The sequence below is a fragment of the Ochotona princeps genome, chromosome 9 (genome assembly GCF_030435755.1).
Source record: "Ochotona princeps isolate mOchPri1 chromosome 9, mOchPri1.hap1, whole genome shotgun sequence".
Lineage (NCBI taxonomy): Eukaryota > Metazoa > Chordata > Mammalia > Lagomorpha > Ochotonidae > Ochotona > Ochotona princeps.
This window is the reverse complement of record NC_080840.1, coordinates 48,320,203-48,335,804: the sequence shown is the minus strand read 5'-3', so window position 1 is coordinate 48,335,804 and position 15,602 is coordinate 48,320,203.

Sequence of the window (15,602 nt, the reverse complement as noted above, 5' to 3'; positions counted from 1 at the left end):
GGATCCCAGAAGGATGTTGTAGCAAAGAGCAGACTGTCTTAGGGAGGTCAGCATGCCCTGCTACAGGCTGCATCTTGGAAGCAGGCCTTTCCAGGGCCTTCTGCCACTGGAAACAGACCAACAGCAGGTACATTTCATTCTGGGCCCGGTGGCGTGCAGACTGAATGCATTCATCTCTAATTGCCTGCTGTCAGCGTGTCGACTGCCTTTCTGGGCTTCTGTGTAAATACTGGTTGCACACTATTCACAGCTCTTCTTCACCCTGTCTCCAGCTTGGCCAGCATACTGTTCTCTCTCTACCCTGAACCCTGGCGTCACATGGACAGCCTCACTTCAGCATTGGGTCAGCAGAGCCAAGACGAATGGAAAGAAGCCTGGCACAGGTGTTTGGGGATCTGTGGCACAGCCAGCTCATTACTGACAGGCATTGCTTTTCTCACTAAACGCAGAAAGCAGTCCAGGAGCATCACAGAGGATCCTGAAAGTGACAGCCAAACCGCAGCAGATTGGACCACAGCCTCTGATTTCATGAGTCTGAAACTGCCTGCTCAGTGGCGCCAATCCCATCTGACCTGGAGCCAGATCGCACATCATGTTTTTTTTTTTTTTAAAGATTTTATTATTATTGGAAAGCCGGATATACAGAGAGGAGGAGAGACAGAGAGGAAGATCTTCCATCCGATGTTTCACTCCCCAAGTGAGCCGCAACAGGCCGGTGCTCACCGATCTGAAGCCGGGAACCAGGAACCTCTTCCAGCATTCCCACGCGGGTGCAGGGTCCCAATGCATTGGGCCATCCTCGACTGCTTTCCCAGGCCACAAGCAGAGAGCTGGATGGGAAGTGGAGCTTCTGGGATTAGAACCGGCGCCCATATGGGATCCCGGGGCATCCATATGGGATCCTCAGAAATGGAGACTCTTTCTTGCTATATGGGCATAGAGAGAATTATAAACAGAAAAACAGAAAACTCTCACCCTAGTCTGTTTTCCTTTTAACATTACTCTCTATTGGTGCTGGCACAGTGGCATATCAGGCTAATTCCACTCCTACAATGCCAGCATCTCATATGGATGCTAATTTGAGTTCTAGCTACTCCACTGCCGATCCAGATACCTGCTATTGGCCTGGGAAGACAACAGAAGATGGCTCAGGTCATTGGACCCCTGTACCCACATGGGAGACCCAGAAGAAGGTTTTGAATCAACTCATCTCAGGCACTTGTGATTATTTGGGGAGTGAGCCAGTGGATGAATGATCTCTCTCTCTCTCTCTTTCTCTCTCTCTCTCTCTGTAAATCTGCCTTTGTAATAAAAATGAAATAAATCCCATTAAAAATCACTCTCAAGATGCATAGTTTTCTATTTAAAAGCAAGTTCAGAAGCCTTAGGAAAATATAACAGGTCATTGAACTCGATTTGAATAACAAACCTATTCTGCAAGGAGAAACACTTGGCCTAGAAGTTAAGACACCGGTTGGAAGCTCACATGGCATATGTGAGTTCCGTGACTGATCCCTGGCCACTTCTGATTTGTGCTCCAGCTAGTACACACTCTGGAAGACAGCAGTGGCATCTCAAGGAGTTGAATCCCTGCCACCCACAAGGGAGCCCTCAATTAAGTTGTAGAGTGCCAGATTCAGCCCTAATCATTACAGATATTTGGAGAGTAAATCATTGGGTGAGAGTTCTGTTTCTGTGTGTCACAGTGTCTGCTCCTCTGATTCTCAGAGAAATAACATTTAAAAATAAACTATTCTACAGAATGTGTCCACCAGGTTCTATTTTTTTTATCTAGCTTTAGTCATAGTTACCGATAATAGCATAGAAATGGTTAAATAGTCTGTGATTTGAAATTCTTGCTTCCTGATACCATTTTTAAAAAAGGTACTCTGGGCAGCCCAGGTGCCCTTTGAAGAAGCCCTCAGCAGTTTTGCCCAAGCAGCACTGTAGAATAGACCATGAGCAAGGTAGTCTCTCCACTCTCTCGACAACTTCTTTATGCCACCCTATGTCCAACCTGCTAGATAGAATATTGGCCTATTTAAGTAGCTCCTGGGTCCACCTGTGAACTGCAATTAGTTCAGTTATGTTAATCATAGCTCACTTGTCCTAGGATGACTCTGATCATACTGCAATGCCTCACATTGTATGTTCTATACAAAAGTGATGGCTGAGTCTAGACAGAAGGTAATTCCATCAACACTGGTATTGGCTTAAACACCTATGACAGCCAGCCTCACTGCATCACTTGTGCCGAGAGCCCTAAGTTCTGAATGTCCATGTTCCTTTGTCCAGTGACAATCAATGCTGGATGGGTGGGAGAACACTTGGTCAGTCCCAGAGAACAGTGATGAGAGTCTTCACCAAGACGTTCAGCAGAATCTCGACTCTGTCACCTTGGACCAGTTGTGTACATACTTCAGCTTTCCTGTCTGAAAAGTGGGTGAAACCCAAACTCTGATGTCATAGGGAAATGGTAGGGATTAAGTGGAGAGAAGCATAGAAATTTACAGAATTTTTTAATGGGTGTCCCAATCTCGATTGGCTCTCCTGCCTATTGATAGCTCGAGAGAAACTTGCAGTTGTCCTTGACTTGAAGACAGGAGAATGTGTCTCTATGCTGTATACCCTCAACTCCCAGCCAAAAAATTGACACAGGAAAATCCCTCCACAACGTAAACTGCCACTATTCATGAGAAATGTATCAAGGGACTGTTTCCATCTGATGCTTAATGCTTTCCACCTGTGCAGGTTATACCTGTGCAGTGAGGGCATCAGGCTTTGTACAATGGTCTGGAGAGGAGTCTGACCTCTCCACTATGGGGATAGAGCCTGTAAACAAGAGATGTGACACTGGTGCTGCCAAGTTCCTTCCCACTTGCCCAGATTTCCCTTCAAATCAGGTCTAGGGTGGCTGCAGAAGCACCTTTGCCCCTTGCTCAAGTCGCAGCAGAAGTGAAAGCTCAAATGTGTCCAGATAAAAGGCAGATCCAAGCTCTGTCTGTACAGATGGACCCTGCAGGGGTAATTCACCTCTTGCTTTAAAGTAATTATCCACTGTTAGTTATGCACCACGCAGGGATCCTCTGCCAAGCTGATACGCTCCAGCACGAAACACAGAACAAAGAATGTCAAGTGCTAGTCATGTCACGCTCTGCTCTCTCAAGCCAGGACATATCCACTGCTCAGCCAAGACAGGACAGGATTCAGCCCATACTTCATCCCCACACCTTGATCTGACCAGACCACTGGCCAGTGTCCCCTGACACGAGAATCTGGTGAGATCCTGAAACGAGGTTATTGAAGATGGAGGGGAGGGATATAAACTGGGACAGGTAATAAATTGCTGAGTGGAGCATTGTCTATTCCTCGGGTAAGAACTGGGGCACAAAGCTGGAGATAAAGGTATGCCACCTACTGTAGAGGAACAACTGTCCATGCAGAAAAACATGTGGAATACCTGGCATGAAGTTAGTGTTCAATAAAGGGCACTGTTGTCATTTAAAATATAGATCTCAATAGAGGAGAGACATTGCTGGTTCTCTAGCATGTTACTATAAAGTACTTGGAATGGAATAGATGCTCAATAAATTTTTTTGAGATTTGTTTATTTAATTTGAATGTCAGAGATACTGAGAGGAAGAGACCAAGAGATCTTTCATCCACTGGTTCATCCCACGGATGTCTGGGGCATCCAGTACTGGCAAAACCAAGCTAGGATCTTTTGCCAGGTCTCCCATGTGGATGGCTGGAGCCTAAACATTTGGAGCATATTATTTTACTTCCCTAGGCCATTAGCAGGGAGCCGAATCAAAAGTGGAGCAGCCGGGCCCGGGGCGATAGCGTAGTGGTTAAAGTCCTCGCCTTGCACGCACCGGGATCCCATATGGTCGCCAGTTCTATTCCCGGTGGCTGTGCTTCCCATCCAGCTCCCTGCTTGTGGCCTGGGACAGCAGTTGAGGATGGCCCAAATCCTTGGGACCCTGCACCTGTGTGGAAGACCTGGAAGAGCTCCTGGCTCTTGGCTTTGGATTGGCTCAGCTCCAGACACTTGGGGAGTGAACCATCAGACGGAAGATCTTCCTCTCTGTCTCTGCTCCTCTCTGTATAGCTGCCTTTCCAATAAAAATAAATAAATCTTTTAAAAAATTAAATTAGAAATGGAGCAGCCAAGACAAGAGCAAGTGCCCAAAAGGGATGTCAGCCCCTTAATAAATATTTTTGAATAAATGAATGTGGGACTGGATTAACTACATGTCTTAGCCGCTAGATTTTATCCATTTATTGGAATTCAGAGAAATTTTGCCTGAATAAGCATTTCTCAAAAGACACACATATTGCCAATAAGTAGACAAAAATAACCTCAGCATCACCAATAATTAGAAGAATGCAAGTAAAACTACAATACGGTATCACCTCATCCCTGCTAGAGGAGATATTTTCAGAAGGGGAAAATAACCAGAATTTGTGAGTACATGGAAAAGGGAAAACTTACACTGTTGATGGGAACACAAGCTGTTAAGGAAAACAATATGAAGATTTCCTTAAAATCAGAACTACTCTATGATCCAATTCCACAACTGGGTGTATACCAAAAAGGTGTTAAATTAGTGTGATGAATATGTGTCTGCACCCTAATGTTTATTACAGCACTATTCCCAATAGCAAAGTTACAGTCAATGTGTCTATCAACAGGTGAATGGAAAAGAATATGTGAAGCATATGTGTGAGTGTGTATAAAAAATGCATATGAAAACCATTCCGCCTTTTAAAAAGGAGAAAACTTTGTTTTTTGCAGTAATGCACAGGAACCAGAAGGATGTCATGTTTGGTGAAATAAACCAAGCAAAAACAAACACTACATGAAATCATGTATATGTGGAGTCTCTGAAAGTTGAACTCACAGAATGAGAGGGCTAACAGGGGCTGAGGAAAGGTAGGCAATAGGGAGATACTTGTCAAAGGACACAAAATTCAAGTGAGACAGGAGTTAAGTTCAAGAAATCAATTGCTATACTGTGGTGACTGCAGCTAATAGCATCCTGGAAAACTGTTGAGAGTAAATGCTGAATGTTCGCAACATGCAAAGAGTGGTAAGTGTGTGAGGCAATGCACATGTTAACCATTTTAATTTATTCACTCCACAGCTTATGCAGTTAAGGATATAGTTTTAGAATCCATGGAAAAATAGAATTAGAAGATTTATTTTGGTGGAAAATTTTTGAAATTCGTGCATAATCTCAAAATACATTTTCCTCATGAACACTTTGATAACCTTCCCTGTAAACAATCTCAAATTCGCTGTGCCAAAATGAAATTAATTTCCTCTTTCCACTAACAATTTGAAGTAACACTTTATATTTGAAAATAATGTGGTTTATTTACCATAAACATATAAAATTATAAATGCCAGTTAAAAATAAAGTAAATATAGCATCATAAAAATTAACTACTAGAAAAAATGAAATGCAAGCTAAGACCTATAAAAAGCACTCCTAAGAATCTAATATTTTATTGCTCATCTTAGTGTTAGATGGACCACAATTTACTTACCCAGGATGTCACAACTGTAACACTTGAAGACTTACACCCGGGAAAACCTTTTGTGTAACCCTACTTAGCAACTCAGCATCTTCACCTTAAAGAAATCGCATACCAGTAATTCCTATATAAAATGTCTCTAAGGAGCCAATATGTTCCCTCCTGTACAACTGACTTTGCCCCAAAGCAAGAAAAGCCTTCTCTCGCTTTCTCTTTCTCTCTCGCTGTCTCTCTCTCTAAGATTTATTTATTTTTGTTGGAAAGACAGATTTTACAGAGAGAAGGAGAAAGATCTTCTGTCTGCTGGTTCACTCCCCAAGTGGCCGCAACTGCTGGAGCTGAGCCAATCTGAAGCCAGGAGCCAGGAGCCAGGAGCCAGGAGCCTCTTTCCAGGTATCCCATATGAGTGCAGAGTCCAAAGGCTTTGGGCCACTCTCTACTGCTTTCCTATGCCACAAGCAAGGAGTTGGACGGGCAGTGGAGCCGCCTGGAGACGAGCCCACATGGAATCCCGGCGCATGCTAGGTGAAGACTTCGGCCACTAGGTACGGCGCTAGGGCCTCTCTCAGTCTCTTTTGAATATAATCACAAAAAAAGTTAAATTTGAAAATTCCTATTATATGTATAGAAAGTAAATGCCACACTGGCAGAAATTAATACAAAGAAACATGGCTCATGTGTTTTCAAGATATTTGTTTTTACAGTGGATTAAAAAGAAAACAGAATGTTAACAACATGCTTTTAATGAGGCAAACAGCAGTGAGTTTTCATGAAAATGTAATAGTGTGGTTTTGGATTCGGGCATTCTGGAAATGTGAATCTACAGCTTCCCAGAATTGGACTTTGCAACTGCTACTGATCGGAGAGATTATGAAACTTCACAGGTAAGAAAGGGTATGTTTTTATCATCCCATTGAAGGGCTAGTTCCTCATCAGTAAACAGACTTCATCTGTTTTTTCTGGTTTCATTTAAAAGGCAAAGAGACAAACAGAAAAAGGTTTTCTTTCTGTTAGTTCACTCCCCAGATGCCTGCCATAGCCAGGGCGGGGCCAGGTCAGACAGGAGCCAGGAATGACGTCAAGGCCTCCCACGTGGTGTCAGGGATACACAGCTAAGGACACACATAAACATCGTGTGAGTAATAACAATCCAAGAGTGCTTCAAAGAAATGTACAGAAAGCTGAAATCAAAACATAAATTTATTTTGGTGAAAACATTTAGAAATCTATACATAAAAGAGGGTCTTCAGAAAGTTCATGATGATACATACTATGAAAAATCAGTGGATTTTAAAATTTGTTGAACCAGGGCCTGGCATGGTAGCCTAGCAGCTAAAGTTCTCTCCTTGAATGTGCCAGGATACTGTATGGGCGCCGGTTCTAATCCCGATGGCTCTGACTCCTATCCAGCTTCCTGCTTCCCATCCAGCTCCCTGCTTGTGGCCTGGAAAAGCAATGGACCCTGCACTCACATGAGAAACCCAGAAGTGGCTCAGGGCTCCTAGATTCAAATCAGCTCAGCTCCAGCCATTGAGGCTGCTCAAGGAGTGAATCATTGGATGGAAGATCTTCCTCTCTGTCTCTCCTTTTCTCTGTATATCTGACTTTCCAATAAAAACTAAAAATAAATCTTTAAAAATAAAAAATAAAATTTGTTGAGCCAAAAAAATTGCATTTGATTCAGTTTTTCCACATTTTTTATTTAACTGTTTCTTTGTTCATTCGAAAGGAAGCATTAGAGAGAGAGGGGAGACACAAAGAATGAGAGCACTTTCCTCCACTAGCGTCCTCCCCTAGTGGCCACAATGGTTGGGCATAGGCAGACAGTAACCAGGATCCTGGAGCGATGAGAGTGATAGGGCCCAAGTTCTTAGACTATCTTCCCCTGCTCTCTCAGGCATAATACCAGGAACTGGGTCAAGGTTCTGAGACTTCAATCAGTGCTCACATGCTATGTTGGCTTCACATACAGCTGTTTAACTCACTATGCCACAACACTGGCCCCACAATATCTTGCAGTACTTCTATAGCTTTCTTTGTAGAGTACCCATTGTCACCAGGCCATATCATCAATTAGAACCAATCTTTGGTGTTATCTTGAACTGCTTCTGAAAAGCTAAAATGAACCTGGCAGCATAACAGGAAAAAGGTGTTTTGATAGTGTCACCTGTGCTTCTATGTAATTCTAAAACCCTAGAACGTCAGAAAGAAACTTTCATTCATGCCAATTACCTTCCAAATGGAAACAGTCATGGCCTCAACTTCAGCATCTCTGAATCCTTGATGCTGATGTCTTCATATGATGGATGTAAATTACCACTCAGCGACATGAAGCCAGTGATTGTACATAGGTCCACCCCTCCTTCCGACCCTCCTTGCTCTCCGCTGTTGTGCTGCCATTAAACACTAGGATAGCACAGGGTGGCTTTGAGGACTACCAGAAAAGACAAGCTGATTTTTATCTAAAGGCATTGAATCCTGTCACACATGTTACTGTAAAAAGACATCAAGAGGCAAAAGTCAAGATTTGGGCACTCTCCCACATACTCAGATAACAATGAAGTGAGCTATGTGCAAAACTGCAGTATTTGCATTTCAGAAACCTCTTCCAGGTTAGAGGGACAAGGCTAAACTTGGAAAACTTCGTGGTTGTTCATAGTTTGAGAAGTACGTTTTCATTACAAAAGAAAATAAAATGTCTTATGTTTACCAAGCTAGGAAAGAAGTCACTCTTTGAAATCATAATTTCTAATAATCTCTTTGAACATTAATTATGGATAGACATTTCTTTTAAAAGTCACTTCCATTATTCATTAATTGACTCAGTTATCTTGAAAAGAGCTAATAGGTTATTAAAAAATTATTATTTGGCCAACTTCTATTTTTTCCTGAGTGTTTTGATCTTACTTCAGTAAGCATCTCTGATCCATTTGGAGCACTTCTGTAGCTGAAATGAACCTCGTGATAATCCATTCATTGCAGTCAAATCAGTCGGTATCACCCATATATATCAAATTAGAAAATCAAATTTTTCCATTTTTAAAATCTTACATGAAATGTTTTAAGAAATAAGCAAAGATGACTTTATGGGACTCGATGGCCACAGCATCTTTCATTGGCAGTAGTAATCATAACTTTTTACTGCACACTACACTTAATAATTACCACCTGGGAGGAAACACTAGCAGAAGTAAATGTACTTAGGGATTGATGACAGCTTATGAGTTTCCAGTGGCCTGAGTTAAGTTCAAATTCCATTCATCTATAGCATTTTGCTCTTGAAGTACTGTTTAGGTAAGTGGCTCAGTTCATTGCATGTTATGCAAGTAGCCTGAAATATACACAACAATTTACAGAATACATCCTCCCCTTCTACATTACAGAAAATATAGGGACTTTGTTTTGAAGGGTTTTTTTTTTTTCCCTTTTCATTCAAGCATCACACTACAGTTCAAATCAAAACTATAAATTGTGTTGGTAGAACACCAATATGTTAGGCATTTCAATTCCTCCAAACATCTATGGATGAAAATTCAGGTGCACTTACAGAGGGTTAGAAAACATCCTGCAGTCCTAAGCTAACCTCCTGTACCACTACCCTTTCTTATCCACCAGCATCCTATAATTACTCTGAGCATCAACGACATTCTGGTGAGATTCTGTGTGTGCTACTGAAGACCACGTGCTTCCTCAGCTGAGTCATTTGCTCATTCGTTTTTTTTCTACCATCAAATGCCAAGCCACATCCTAACATGTAACAGGTGCTTGCACTGTGTTGAACAGGACTACGAGGCTAATATATTCTAATTTTCTTACTTTTAGTTTATTTATTTTGATTTTGTTGAAAGAATGAGAGTGAAAGAAGAGATAACTTGTGTTCATTGGTTCAATATGGATCTCTCACACATAGATGAAAGGGACAGAAATACTTAAACTATCGGCTTATGATTCCCAAAGTGCACATAGGTAGGGAGTAAGAAATGGGAGCTAGAATTCAGACCCCGGAACCTTGGTATGGAACGCTGGCATCCCAAGAGGCATCCTAACCACTGCCGTTCTGATATATTCTAACATTCTAAAAGAGGAGCTAAATGTTGACTTGATGCACATTTTTCTAAAACATTCTGTTCCCAGCATTAATATTTTAGAAGAAACAATACTTGAGCACTTGTATCTTAGTCCAGTTATTCTCATGGGTGTGGCCTTTCCCCTTCAATGTCAATTCATCTGCTGGGAAGTTTTTAAATAGGCCAATCAACTTTGTAACCCCTTCACCTGGCACTCCTTTGGGGCCTGATGGAGCATGATTATCTCTCTAATCTGCAAATTGAAATCAGTTCCACTCATGACTATGAGATACTAGTCATCATAACACTTAGAAACTGGAAAGAAAAAAAAATAGAAATGACTCAGATAAGATCATGAAAAAGTTTAAAGAAGTTGAGGATTATATTTCAGGAAATTATTAGACTTTTTTGCATGAAGGATATTGAGGAAGCATAAAAATAATTAAATCTGTGTTTTTCCTCTTCAAAATGAAAATATATTTAGGGTGAGATACATTTTTAAAGACTGTATACTGAAGTAATAGAATTCCAATGAGCAACTTGCCCAAATACCATAAAATCCTTGTCTGCTGGATTTCCAGGGTTCTAACCAGGGTGTCACTCCAAAGCAGTTTTAAATTCTGCTTAACAACTTCCACCCTGTGTGGAACTTGAGAGACAACATCAGAGTGGAGCCAAAACACATTGAGTTGAAATTGCTGTTATCTCCACAAGATTTCCTTCACTGCCTTGAGTAAGACAGTGTATCTAAATTACCATCTCATAATCGCATTTTGAAAGAAATAAAATCCATCTCCATTCTCCACATCTATCCTGGAAGATCAACTTCACTTCACAATTCAAGTGCACTCACATTGGGGTACCTTTACTCCTAGAAGATGCCTTGAAGTCACCATCTTTGTCTTTCTGTGGAAACTGTAAGATAGATACTACCAACTCCTGCTAAGCTCTTCCCTTCAGACAGATGAGAGGTTGAAAGGTTGAATGGAAATATCTAGAGGACAGACTACGACTACCAGAACATGCTTTTGGTCAGCCAGTCTCTGAAGGCCTTCAGTTGTACTTTTTTTTTAATTTCCCCTGTCCCCTCCCAAATCCGCTCCCCCCACCAAATTCCCCTATGTTGTTACAATAGCGTAGCTCTACATAAACAGTCACATGTCCATCACTGCAGGCCTGGACAGTGGCAGAGAGTCCAGCATGTTATTGTCAAGATACAGCTAATAGTTTCACTAGTAGTCCTTTGATCTGGAAGTAGAGATGCACACTGCACTGCATCCTCACATCTGGACATGATGGTCTCCATTGCACAGTCACCACACATCCCTGTTAAATGGAAAACCACAATACAAAATCAACAAACGAATAAAAATAGGAATTTACAACACCATGAATTTCTCAAGAGATTTTGATAGTTCAACAGTCCTGAAGTGCTGGCGAACCCGCCACTCCAATCACAATGAGATCTCTCCCGAATCCACTGGCTGCTATAGTCCACCTTAGTGGCTTCGCCTAGATCTTCACTGCCAATGATTGGCTGGGGTAGATAAATTTGTTCTGTCCTCCATCCTCTGTTATGGTACCAGGTGTCCTCTGAACCAGTTGTACTTTTAATTGGGGCCAACTGGAGTCTGTGGCATAGCATGTTAAACCACCCTCTGTGACCACAGCATCCTCTTCCACAGTAGTTCAAATTCTGTGTGCACTGCTTCCAATCCTGCTTGCTGCTAATGCACCTGGGAAAGCAGAGAAAAACACTCCAGGTTCTTGAGTCCCTAGTGCCCATATGGGAGATTCAGATGGAGTTCCTGACTCCTGGCTTTGGCCTGACCCATACTGCACTTTACAGCCATTTGGAAAGTAAATAGCAGATATAATATGTCTATAAAGAAAGTTTAAACCCCAAAGCAGTCATGAAGAAGGAAAAGTAAAGGCTAAGAAGTTTCCTTAGGCCCTCAATGTCAGTCTGAACTTTGTTTTATGATACCTGCCTCTTGCAAACTAGATGCCCCACTGCCCCACTGTCCAATCACTGTGTTCACGCCCTGAGAAAGACCCAGAAAGTGGGGTGAGCAGTGAATGGAACGACTGAGGGAAATAGGAGTTTGAGATAGTTATCTAATGTCAGAAGCAGCATGAGCAGTTCCCTACCCATAGATACAGCCTCAGGACTGAGGTCCCTTCCTATATCAGCCTCCTCTTACCCTGACGAAGCCAAAACTATCATTCATTCTAAAGGCATGTATAAATTTAAACAGCTGGATGACAGCAGACTTTTCCTCATGTCCAAAGAATTACTGAAATATTTAAATCTGTGAGAAGGATGGAATGCAGAAGAGGAACACACACATTTCCAATTTCACTGCTGTAATTACGAGTTCAACATCACTGGGCACAAAGGGGGCACTTTTAGCTAGTAGGATCTGTTTATAGATAAATGAAAATTCAAGGCTAGATGATTTTTCTCCATTCTCATAATTAAAAAGGCATTGAGTAGACTTTAATTTTGATCACTGAAAAGCAACCTTGCTCATGAAGCTAGCCCAAAATAATAAGGAGCTTTAATTCATAGTCTGCTAAGCTCAGGTACACAGTATGACTTTGGTACAATTATTTGCCTCTTCAGTTTTTTTTAATGTACATGTGATCATGTGCCATATAGCCTTGCCAAAGAAATAAAAGTTGATAGTGCTATTTTTATACAGCCAATTTAGAGTGGCTGCTAGGAAATTTAAGAGACCTGAAAACATATTACTAAAGTTTAAGATGTTTCTATTTTTTTAAACATAAGTTTCTTTGAATACCTGCTATCTTCATAGCATACAAAAAGCTTATCAGAACTCCCTAATTTTTACCACAACATTTCAGGAGGGTAAGTGATGAGTTAGTGCTTTTTAGCAAGAACACATATAGAACTTGAATGTTAACTTTTTGTCTTACAGTAGGAGAATGTTGCCACAGCTTTGTTTCTTCTGAGACCTTCTTCTTGACTTGCAGATAGGCATTCCCCACCCAGTGTCCTCACATGACCTTCTTACTCATATGCCTTCTTACTAAAGGACATATACAGTATTACATTAGAGTCCACATCAATGATATCATCTCACCTTAATTACCTCATCAGAAATCCTATCTCCAAAAACACAGTCATACTGTTTGGATCTGGGTGTTCGGAATTCGATGTAGGAATTTGGGAAGTACACAAATTAGCTCATGATAACAGATGGCTTTGTTCCAGTGACTTGATCAACAACTGAGAAGGTTTCACTGTGTCATCTCTCCATAATACTCCTCCCTATAATACACATTGGAAATACCAGCTATTGATCCCAAAAGGTCTCCATTCTAAGCATGATGATGACAATCCCTGTAACAGCACTGCAGTTCTTCAGAATTTTGTTAGAGAGATTCAATCTAACTTCCTGAGTTACTTCAAACCTGCTTAGAATTCAAAGAGCATCTCTAGAGTTTGGGTATTGCCTAACCCTTCAGCCACACATCTCTTCCCTTCCTTGGGCTTCTTCCACAGATAAGCAAACTAGTTACAAAATGTATTTCAATAGTTGGACTCAAAAAGGACAACCATATTTTAAATTGCTTCATTATACATCCTGGTTGCTTGCCAATAAACCACTAAAGAATGACAGGGAATCAGAATGTCACTAAAGGAAAATGGTTTCTACACAGCTAACATTTTTGAAAACAAAAGCGTGGATTTTCTGCAGGCTTTCTTGTGGGACGCCAACTTGTTGTCCTGTAATTTCATTTCATTTTACTCTATGTAGAGATGGTGCAGACACCAAGAGCTAAGAGTTAAGGGCTCATCACACAAGACTTGTTCTACTTTACAGGACAATTGCAAGCAGTGGATCTCCAAGCAGCTCATACTTCTAATACAGCTACAAATCAGGAATTTTCGCGAGTGACTCACTGAGCTCAGAGTAGACATTCCCAAGTTTATGGTAAAGGTATAACAAAGATGGAAAAGTACATAGACCAGTGGGAAGGGTCCTGAATACAGCCACTTGTTATATGCACAACCTCACGGAATATGAATAGGTGCATCAACCTAGAACCTCTCCAAATCTGGTTCTTTTAAGTTTCTATAGAGGTTTCATTACATAAGAGTGATGGATTGATGATAATCAGTGAATTGACTGATGATAATCAGCTCAATGCCCATTACTTCTCTCTCCAGGTGTTAAAAAGTAGAGCTATGGGCCTGGTGCAGTAGCCTACTGGCTAAAATCTTTACCTTGCATGCTCCAAAATCCCATCTGGGCACCAATTTACATCCTGGCTACCCCACTTCTCATCCAGCTCCTACCTGGGAAAGCTGTAGAGGACAGCCCAAAGCCTTGGAACCCTACACCTACATGGGAGACCCAGAAGAAGCTTCTGGCTCCTGACTTCAGATTGGCTCAGCTCAGGCCTTTGCAGCCACTTGGGGAGTGAACAGTGCATGGAAGATGTTTCTTTCTGTCTCTCCCTCTCTCTGTAAATTTGCCTTTCCAATAAAAATAAATAAATCTTTTTTTAAAAGTAGGGCTAAATGTTCCAACATAGCAATTATGAGTTTCTGGTGATTACTTTCTATCCTGGAGCTATCTAAGGGTGCCTGGTCATCAGTCACCTCATTCGCAGAGAAAAGACATGCATCACTCTGGAGACACCAATGGTCCTACAGGTGCTACGTCAAGAACCTGGAACTAGTTCTTGTTCATATCACCCTTTGTCATTCCAGAAATTACAGGAGGGGCTGGTGTGGTGACATAAAGTTGTGCCACATGCAGCAGCAACATCGCGCGTAGGCACTGGTTCCAGTTACACCTGTCCCACTTCTAACCCAGGTCACTGCTGCTGTCCCTGGCAAAGCAGTGCAGGATAGCTCAGGTGTTTGGCTCAGATACAGAAAGAAATAAAGAAAGAAAGAGAGAGAGAAAGAGAATGAGAGATAGAAAGGTCTTCCATCCACTGGTTTACTCCCCCAGTGGCCACATGGTTGGAGCTGAGCCCGTCCAAAGCCAGGAGCCAGGAGTGTCTTCTGGGTCACCGACACCAATGCAGAGTCCCAAGGCTTTGGGCTGTCCTCTACTGCTTTCCCATGCCACAAGCAGGAAGCTGGATGGGAAGTGGAGTATTTGGGATATGAACCAGCACCCAAATGGGATCCCAGTGATTGCAAGGCAAAGACTTTAGTCACTGAGCTATTGCAACAGGCCCTAAAATCAATCTTCAAAAAAAGAAATGACAAGAGTTTTAGGAGCCCAGTGCCAGGAACATAGGATGAAGATCATACACACACACGCACACACAAACACACACACACATATATATATAACAGCCATGAAGTCTTTTCACAAAGATGAAAAGCTTTCTGTAAGCCTTCTTCATTGCCTTAAATATATTAATAATATACACAAACACAAACCTCCCTAACAGCACTTAAAAGAAACAGTACATAAACAATAGAAACAATAAATTAGGAACAGACATATCTATAAATGAAGCTTAAATCACACAAAAAATTAGGCAGCAAAAAGCTGACCAAAATGGATTTGGTTTGATGACTCAGTGGATAATGTCTCCAACATTAAGTCAATCTATCAAAATAAATGCTGGTATAAGACGAAGACCAGAGGAGGCCAGATGAAGGCACCTGTGGGGCCCTGAGGCTGAGACAGCACACAAAGAAAGGAAAGGTTGTGAAACAGTGGATCATTTAAAATCAGAGCACAAGAATTAATGCTTAGCAACATACCACCAAATCACAATCAAGAATTTATTATGCTGCAAACTAATGTTGGTAGTGGTGCAGCACTGTCATTCTGCAGCTCCATGTGCCTCAAAAGCACCAAAGAATATTTTTAAAACATAAATAAAATCTCAAGATCTCTGGGTTACAGAGAAGGCATGGAGATGCCAGGAACAATGCAGACCAGAGGAACTATTTTAACATCACCAAGCTTTGAGTATGTAACACACTTATACTTT